The sequence below is a fragment of the Chrysochloris asiatica genome, unplaced genomic scaffold (genome assembly GCF_000296735.1).
Source record: "Chrysochloris asiatica unplaced genomic scaffold, ChrAsi1.0 scaffold00010, whole genome shotgun sequence".
In the NCBI taxonomy this organism is placed as follows: Eukaryota; Metazoa; Chordata; class Mammalia; order Afrosoricida; family Chrysochloridae; genus Chrysochloris; species Chrysochloris asiatica.
In genome coordinates, this window is record NW_006408528.1 from 22,849,417 (window position 1) to 22,859,909 (window position 10,493).

The following is a 10,493-nucleotide window of genomic DNA, read 5'->3' on the forward strand; positions in this document are numbered from 1 at the left end:
ACTCCACGGCACTTAACAACAACAAGAAGAAAGTCCACATGTATGGCACCACTTACATTGTTGGAAAAAGTTATTTGAATGAGTAATTTGTTGGTATTGCAAAATTCCATCAGTCAGTCTCAGTATATTTTTTTTATCACCAGGGCCTTTTTCCAAATAATGATCCTTCTTCATTTCCAGATTTTTGCTTTTCAATCACCAATAATTATTATTTCATGTTTGATCAATTTCAGACAGCTGATAAAAGACAAAACTCAAAAACTTCCATTTCTTCATCTTTGGCATTAGTAACTGGTGCATAAATGTGCATAAACGTTGCATTAACTCTTCTTTCTTATAGGTACATGGATGTTTTCCTATTTCTGACAGCATTGTACGTTAGGATAGATCTAGAAATGTTCTTTCTGATGATACACATGATACCACTTATCTCTGGTTGCCTGCTTAATTTTGAGTAAACCTAAAACTGCACTAAAAAATAAAGTTTATTATTTAAAAAGAAATGATAAGCACATACCAAAAAGCGAATTAGAGCTCAAAGCTATTTTAAAATAATATATGACAAAAACAATTCTGTTTTTTTTGATCATTTTCTAAATTTAAAAAGATGGTAGTGTTGATGAGAGGTCTTAATAAACCCTATAAACATAATACCCAGACATGTGTTCAGTGCTAGTGATACAACAGTCATTAAAATGTTCTGTGCTTACTGAAGTGCAGTCTTATAAAGGGTTTATTGTTTTCACAGAAAGCTCTTGCGTAGTACAAATAGTTTTGAGGTCGTTGCCCTCCTACAAATAGATAAAGAATCAGCTGTATATCTTTGTTTGATCTAGGTCTTTCTGGACTATCTTTGAATACTTGCTGACTTTGCTTGCCCTTGTCTTCTTTACTAAACACCAAAGGCAGTCACAGCAATAAGCAGAATGGAGACTTTCAGAATTCTTTGTAAAGCAGTGAGTACGGCAATAGTATGTCTATTGTGCGCTGCTACTCATGAATAAGTGCTCTCCAGCAACAAATTGTTAAGGAAAAGGATGCAAAAACGTCTTGCTAGAGCAATGTGGTTTGGAATTCTGTGAGGTTTCTTTCAGTTTCTTATGACAGTTGCCTGCCTGGTCGTTAGAGATAGAGTTCCTACATGTATAGCTGTGTCAAGGACACTAACTGCTAGACTTCAGGAAGATAAACCATAATGCAATCTTGCCTTATCTGTTATTACTATCCATTCTGTGTAAGTATTTAAGCCTGGTTAGGCAGTATATCAATAGGTATGTATTTTCCATTTGAATGCCTGAGTGTTAAATTTATATACCTTTTTATTTAGCAAAAGAGATTTCCTGGTATAATTTGTACAGCACGGATATTTCCCACTTATTTTCCCTTTCTAAACTGGAAACTTCCATTGTTGGTTGTAAATGGATGCTAATTAATCATATTCTAGCAAGCGTGGCATTATGTAGCAAAAGTTAATTTAAAATGCATAAGTGGAGTTTAAATAAGGGAGTAGGGAACAATGAAAACAGAGTTTATTATTTACGGCAATAGCAAATATCCTATACAAAATTGTGTGAAAGTTTCAGTCTGGTGTCTGCTGGTAACATTTTATGGTTGATTAAGGCTGTCAGAACAGTATTGAAATTAACTGCAAAGGGAGGTCGTTCAGCAATCAAGAAGTCTGCAGTCAACCTGCACTGGGTTCCACTGTAGAAGCCAAAAAGACGAATTATTTTAGTCCTGACTGAAATTGAACAATGTTGCTTTATTTTTAAGTATCAAGATTCAGTGAATATATAAATATATGCATACGTAGATTTTGTAATGTAAACACAATGCTAAAGCCTTAAATTAACTTTTAACTACCGTAGTGGTTACAAATCGGGCTGCGAACTGCAAGGTCAGCAGTTCGAAACTACCAGCTGTTCCGCAAGAGAAAGATGAGGCTTTCTGCTTCCGTAAAGATTTACAGCCTCGGAAGCTTTGTACGGGGTCGTTATGAGTCAGAACAGACTCCATAGCACAGAACAACAACAATAACAACCAGTCAAAGAACCCAGGACAAAAAGAAAATCCCCGATTCACTGTTTCTATTGTTGTTGTTAAGTGCTGTCCAGTCAGTTCCGACCCATAGCTACCCTGTATAGGGTTTCTAAGGAGCCAACTGGTAAGCTTGAGCTGTCAACCTTGCGGTTCACAGCGACTTTGCAGTCCAGTGCATGAACCCACAGCTCCACGCCTCCTAATTTATGAGGATTACAATAATTTAAAGAAATGATGATGATGAACAGCTTAGAAAAATAAATTCTGCTAAAGCTGCCACATTATTTTAAACATGATAATTATAAATTATTAATAAATACATTTATTTTACATTTTCTTGAAAACTAAATGAGTTACCATTGCTTTACATGGTATCTTTATACAGCATTGTGTCTGAAATTAAGTCCTTACTAATTAATTCAAATATTTGAAACTCTTTCATATACAAAGGAATTATTCTCAACGTGCACATTAGTACACTTCCTGAAATGAAATAGGTGTTCAATATTTATTTGTTTGAATAAGACAAAGTTTGGTTATCCAAGCTTTGTGTGTGTGAAAGCTACAGAAGATTGGATTTTACATCTATAATGCAAGGAAATAAGACTCTGTAATGTTGAGATAGATTATCCTTCAGGACACAAAGTATCTTTAGGAAGTCTTCAATTACAGTTCAATGACTTTATCAAATAGCAGATGTATAGTTGTACAGATTACATTAACAGTCTATTACTCTATTACTGAGAAGTTTTAAACATATACACACACTCACAAAATTAGGTTAAATAATTTATTAAATTACCTAATTCATCATATAAATTTACTATTTTTCTGGCAGCTATACAGATCAATCAAAAACATATTTTTTTTCCCCTCTGTTAGTTTTTATGGTTTAACTTTTTGCCTTTTCCCCTGTGGTATCATTAAGTATTTATGTGCCTTTGATAAATATACATGATGAGATGTTTAGGCATATACTTGCTGTAATATTCAAAAGTTTTATTTTGTATTGTCAATTTATAGCTTTCAAATAGTTAAAATGTTTTGGATTACAATTTTTGGTTTCGATATGTAGATGTAAATTACTTGTGTTCCTTTCAAATTTCTGCATTGATTCTGTCTCTCACAATCTTTTTTTTTTTGGTCTCATGGCTGGATAAACCATATAAGACTGTATCTATCAAGGAGATGGGGATAAGATTCTTATGATTCAATAGTAAGTAATTACAGTCACAACTGTAAGGTAGAAATTTTGTAACAAAAATCAGGGAGTAGTTAATCTTACAGTCCAGGAACAGAGGACCCTAGGACCATCAAGAGAGAAGAGCATGAGTGGAATGTGGGACCCTGTCCAGAGAAGTAGCAACATGAGAGATGGAGGCAGAGATGAGGCCATGGAGAGACAGAGCAGCTGAGGACTCTAGACTCATGGAAAAAGAAAGGCTGTGTGCTGTATACCAGGAGGCTGGCTTGCAGAATGTGCCTTCTGGTTGTTTAAATGATTATATATTCCTGAATGTTTTTGTTTACATCCCTTCTGCCCCCCCCCTCAAAAAAATAAAAGAGAGGGAATACAAGCAAATACTGTTGAATGATGATGCATGGAGGAGATTATAATAATTGCAGTGAAATGATGCGTGTAAAACCAGTGTTTTCCCATGTAAGCTATCACTCAATTCACAATAAAAGCCTAAAAAAAAAAAAAAAAAAAGATTCTCTCTCTCTCCCACTGTCCTCAGAAGTGCATCCAGAGTCATGCTTCTGAGCCTTCTATCTTAATGGATCTGTACTGTGGATCTTTTACTTTAAACCCACTCTTTCTGTATCTCTTCTAATTTGATGTTTTGAGAAAATTTGTGCTGCTTGACTCTGTCTAATCGCACTCATTCTTATATACATACAGCCATGACTTCTGAGACTATTTTCTGCGCCATAATTTTATGTTTTAGATTTATTGGAAAGAAAATGAAAACTTATGCTCAGGGAAAAGTGGTGCCTAGAGGCACCTTCCCTGAAGATGAACATGAAATTCCTGTGTTGGTTTCTATATTATATATTAAGGTAGGTTGGTTCCATGGGTCAGAATTTGCTTTTGCTGTTGTTTACTCATGAGATTCTGTCATGGCTAACATAAAGGAGGATGGCTCAGCTTAGTCACACTACAAGTTTGCTTTGTTTTGTGTGGTTTCTCTCTTCTAATCAAGCTTCAAGTTTATTTTATAATAAATCAAAGTATTTATTTTTATTTTATCTGGAAGTTAATGTTGATTATGGAGTCCTGGTTTAGCATTTGGATATAATGCAAAGATCTATAGGTCAAACCGACCAGCTTCCTTGGAAACCGTATACTGGGTTGCTACGAGTTGAAAGTGACTCAATAGCACTTAACGACAACAATGTTGATTATGGTCTTTTCATTTCAGTAAGGGTTTTTTTTTGTTTGTTTGGTTGGTTGGTTGGTTGGTTTTTGTGACTTGGGTAAAAATTGTGACTTTACACAAAAAATTGGTTTTCTATCCAACAATTTATACACATTTAACTTAGTGAAATTGACTGCAAACCCCACAATGCAATAGCACTCTTTCCAGTTCTGTCCTAACTACATGAAGGTTCTGGGGATTGAACAAAGATGTAGAATTTTGGATGGGAGTTTAAATTTATGAAACAAACCTGCTTGAGTTACCTATTTCCATGATTTGGCCTGAGTAAGGACTGTGTGTGTAGGATTGTATGGAGTGTCTGAAGCAGTATAGAAAGGTCACGATAGTTCTAAAATGAAGACTTGGAGAACAAAGCTCATGGTGACTGAAACGACCAGAAATGAGGGGATTGGGAATTTAGGAAATCAGAAATCCAGAGAAGGGGAGTAGAAGGTTCTGTGTGTTATTGTTGTGGTTGTTACTAGGTGCCCTTGAGTTGGTTCCCATTCATAGTGACCTTATGTACAACAGAATGAAACACTGCCTGGTTCTGTGGCATCTTCACAATGGTTACATTGAACCCATTGCTGCTTCCACTGTGTCAATCCATCTCACTGGCTCTTTCTTTTTTTCACTGACTCTCCACTTAACCAAGCATAATACCCTTCCCTAGGAACTGGTCCCTCCTCATAATATGTCCGAAGTAAGAAAGACGAAGTTTAGCCATCATGGCTTACTTTTTTCAACACAGATTTGTTTACATTTCTGCCAGTTTATGGTTATTTTTAATATGCTTCTCCAACATCATAACTCAAATGCAGCAATTATTCTATGGTCTTCCTTATTCATTGTCCAACTTTCACATGCATATGAGACTATTGAAAATACCATGGCTTGAGTCAGGTGCACTTTATTTCTCAAACTTACATCTTTGCTCTTGAACATTTTAAAGTGATCTTGTGCAGCAGATTTGCTTAATGCGATAATACGTCATTAGACTTCTTGACTACTGCTTCCTTGAATATTGATAGCAGATCCAAGAAAAATGAAACTTCAATCTTTTCTCCATTTATGATGATGCTATTTATTGGTCCAGTGGTGAGAATTTTTTGTTTTCTTTACATAGAGGTGCAAGTCATAGTGAAGGCTGTGATCTTTGTTCTTCATTAGTAAGTATTTTTTAAGTCCTGTTAACTTTCAGCAAGCAAGGTTGCATTACGTGCATATCGCAGGTTGTTCATGAGTCTTTCTCTAATTCCGATGCATATTCTTCTTCATATAATCCAGTTTCTTGGATTATTTGCTCAGCATACAGATTGAATAAGTATGGTGAAAGAATATAGCCCTGACACACACCTTTCTAATTTTAAACCATTCATTGTCCCCTTGTCACTGTTCAAATGACTACCTCTTGCTCTTTGTATAGGTTATTCATGAGCACAATTAGTGTTCTGTGATACCTTTTCTTCTAAGTGTTATCTACAGCTTGTTATGATCCACACAGTCTAAAGTCTTTGTATAGTCAAAAAAGCACAGGTAAACCTCTTTATAGTGTTCTCTTTCAGCCAAGAGCCCTCTGACATCAGAAATGACATACCTCATTCCATGTGCTTGTCTGACTCCAACTTGAACATCTGGCAGTTCTCAGTCAATGTATGGTTGCAACCGGTTTTTAATTATCTTTAGCAAAATTTAACTTGCATGTAATACTAATGATATTGTTCAATGATTTCTGCATTCCATTGGGATGTAAACACTCTTTGAAATGGGCACAAATATGATCTCTTCCAGTCATTTGGCCAGGTAGCTGTCTCCCAAATTTCTTGTCATAGATGACTGAGTGTCTCCAGTGCTGTATCAGTTTGTTGAAAGATTTCAATTTGTAGTCCATCAATTGCCTGAGCCTTGTTCTTTGCCAAGGCTTTCAGTGTTCCTTACGCTTCTTCCTTCAGTACTATTGCCTTTTAATTATATTTACCTCTTGAAATGCTTGAACATCAACCATTTCTTTTTGGTACAGTGTGTCTGTGTATTCCTTCCATCTTCTTTTGATGCTGTCTGCATCATTCAATATTTTTCACATAGATTCCTTCAATATTGCAATTTGAAGCTTGGAATTTTCTTCATTTCTTTCAGCTTGAAAAATATTGAGTGTGTTCTTCCCATTTGATTTCTAACTCTAGGTTTTTGAACATTTCTTTATAATACTTGATTTTATTTTCTCAAGTTGTTCTTTGAAATTCTGGACCCTCTCTGGGGGTGTGCTTCCACCTGCGTGAGGACACCTGGACCAGACAGAGACATCTTGGCAGGGTAAAGCCCCAAGAAGGGCTGAAGGAAAAAAAGAAGAAACAATGCTCCCTTTGCTGTTGTTGTTAAGTGCCTTCCAGTTGGTTCCAACCTACTTTACATTAAACTTAGAGCCATAGGACTGTCCAGCAAGCTGTCTGCCTGTTTTCCTTGTCTCCTCCAAGGAAACTCTACTCAATCCCTCTGCTTATTCCTCCCTCCCTCCATCAAACCAGAAGTCTTATATTAACATTTAAACTGAAAAAATATCAGAACTGAACCAGCAGCTTGTCGGAATGAACAGCAATAATAATGTGGAGTGCAGGAATCTCAGGTGGTTAAATAAATCTCTGCTCCAAGCGAAGGTTGGTCCCAGAAATTGGAATCAAATTTAGCCTGAGGCTATAGTCAAGAGCAATTATCTAATATAAGAAAGAAGTTACTGTTCCCTGGTTAGGAATATAACTATTCATTAGTGCTATGGACTCCATATACTTTATGGAGTCCTGGTGTGGTGCTGTGGGTTAATGCGCTGGACTTCAAAGTTGTTTGAATTACAAAGTCAGCTGTTCAGGTTCACCGGATGCTCTCAGAAACCTTATACAGAGTAGCTATAGGTCAGAACCAAGTTGATAACAACAACAAAAGCTACTTTATTGCACCATGAAGTGGTTAAGAAGTTTTAAAAACTATTGAATATAATGGTAGTTATATTATAAATTAAACTATATGCTTGCAACACAAATCCCAGGGTCTTAATACTTTTTGAAAACTTGTAAGGCAAGGGATTGATGTGTTTTATCAACTGTCAGCAAGCCTGTACACAGGAATGCATGAAACAAAGAGTAGTTGCAGGAGATCAGCTTGAAGAGGTAGGCAAGGGACAGATAGTTTAGGGATGTCTATGCCATGGGGAGGATATCATGTTTGGTAAGGTGGAGGGTCAGAGAAAAAGAGGAAGACCCCTAAGAGATGGATTGGCCAAGTGGCAGCATCGATGGACTCAAGTGTGGCAGCAATAGTAAGGTTGGCCCAGGATCAGGCAGTGTTTTGTTCTGTTGTGCATAAGGACACTATGGGTCGGTACTGACTCGATGGCACCTAACAACAACAACAGCATGCCATGGGAAAGAGATTGGATATTAATCCAAATGCAATTTGAAGTTACATAATAACTATAGGCAGCAGATGTTGAGGTACAGTAAATTATGGCTCTTCTATCTTGGTGTGACCCTACTGGATAAGCACTGGACTGCTAACCACAAGGTCAGCAGTTCAAACTCACAAGCTGCTCCTTGGCAGTCCTATACAGAGTCTCTATGAGTCAGAATTGACTCTTCAGCATGTAACAAAAGCAACAACTGTGTTCTCTGTATCTCCCACAGAGGAACCGTGCAAATAGAGTGTACAGATCTCTAGTACTGAGATAGATTAGTTTTGCCATCCAACTAGGTTAAAAAAGAGCCATATCAGAGGCAGGAATAGATGATCCCAACACCATCAAGAAAGAAGAGCTATGAATGGAGCAGAAAACCTGTCCTAAAAAGAGTAGTGCAGTAGATGCAGTGGCACTGAGAGAGTACATTGGGCTTCCCTGCCCTTGGACTGAGTAAAGCTGAGTAGCAGGAAGCTGGCTTGCAGATGTGCCCTTTGGGTGTTTACTGATAATGGTAAAGTAGCTTTGTAACACTTGTTGGAGAAGGATAGAGGCCAAGGGGTCACAAGACTTAGGGCTGAGGACAAGAATGAGGTGCAGTATGGCTGAAAAAAGTCCTTCCTGACTGGAGAATTACTGTATCCTGAATGGTACCCTGTCCACTTCTCAAATAAACCCCATATTCATGAGTATTGTCTGTGAGATTTATGTGGCCTGCAATGAATTAGCAAGCCCAGCAGAGAAGGAGAATGCTTTGGGAGGATGGTTGGTGTTAAAATAAGATAAAGAAGGTTGGAGTGAAAGCACATTAGGAAATGAAAAGCATGCCTGACTGCCCCCTCATAGGAATTGACCTTTTACATTTTTGCAGAAATATGCTAACATGTTTGTAACAGAATGTCTGTTTATTTTGAGCAAATAAATTAGAGAGAGCCAACTATCAACACCCATGGAAGCAGCAGTCAAGAAATCAAACGATGTATTGCATTAGGCAAATCTGCTACACAAGACCTTTGTAAAGTGCTGAAGAGCTAAGATGTCAGCTTGAACACTAGGGTGTGCCTGACCCAAGTCATGGTATTTTCAATAACCTCATATGCATGTGAAAGCTGGGTGGTGAATAAGGAAGACCATAGAAGAACTGATGCTTTGAGTTAGGTGTTGGTGGAGATTGTTGAAGATGCCATGGGCTGCCAAAAGAACCAACAGATCTATGATGGAAGAAGTGCAGCCAGAGTGCTACTTGTAAACCAGGATGGACAAACTGCATCTCTCAAGCTTTGGACATATTGTCAGGAGGAACCAGTTGCTGGAGAAGGATATCATGTTTGGTAAGGTGGAGGGTCAGAGAAAAAGAGGAAGACCCCAATGAGATGCATTGGCAGAGTGGCAGCAATAATGGGCTCAAGCGTGACAACAATTGTGAGGTTGGCCAGGACTGGTCAGTTTCATTTTTTTGTGCATAGGGTGGCTATAAGTTGATACCAACTTGATGGCATCTAACTACAACCACAACAAAGAGCATCATTTTAAAATTTGTAATTCTCATTTTTAGAATTTAGAAATCATATTTGGTTCCTTTCCCAAATTAATATTCTAGCTGAACTGCTTGAGAGTCTTGATCCATGTAAAAAAGGATGCCTATTGGAAATAATAATTTTCACTCAGGAATCTGTCTCTATTTGGTGTGAATATTGCTATCAACAAGGTATAAGATGGTTCAAGTAGCATTACACATTCATCCTTATGGTTTAATTCATTGTTCTGCTAATTTTATCAGTTATGTGATTAACTTAGTAAGAGGTATAAGCAGAGAAAACTGTCAAATTGGTACAGAAATAATAGAGGTGTAGACTTTGCCTCTGTCATCGTCATACAGTGGTGGCTTATGCACAGTTGTGATACTGGAAGTTATGACACTCAATGGTATTTTAAATACTAGCAGGATCATCTATCGATGTTAAACAGGTTTTAGCACAGCTTCCACACTAAGACAGACAAAGAAGAAAAGAGGCAGATGACTTCTGAAAGGTTAACTACTGAAAACCTTATAAATAAGTATGAAGCACCGCCTGATATAATTCCAAAAGATGAGCTTCTCAACTTAGAAGTTACTCAAAATACAACTGGGTACAGCTGACCCCTCATAGGCAAGAAGACCTTAATGATGCTGATGGAACAAAGCTTTTATGACTGCATTGGCTGATGTTGCACAACTCAAAATGAGAAGAAACAGCTGCAGATATCAATTAATAACCTGAATGTGGAATGTATGAACTGTGAGTTCAGAGAGATTGGAAGTCATCAAAAACAAAGTGAAACACATAAAGATACATATTTTAGATACTATTGAACTGAAACAGACTGGTATTGGCCATTCTGAATCTGACAATTATATTGCTTACTACTTTAGGAATAAAAATCTAAACAGGAATAATGTGACATTCATTGGCTGAAAGAACTCTCTTGAAGTACAATGCTGTCTGTAATGGATAAACATCCACACACCTACAAGGAAGACCAGTTAATGCCACTATTATTCAAATTAACAACCACTAAAGAAAGGAGCTCTGGTAGCATAGTGGTTA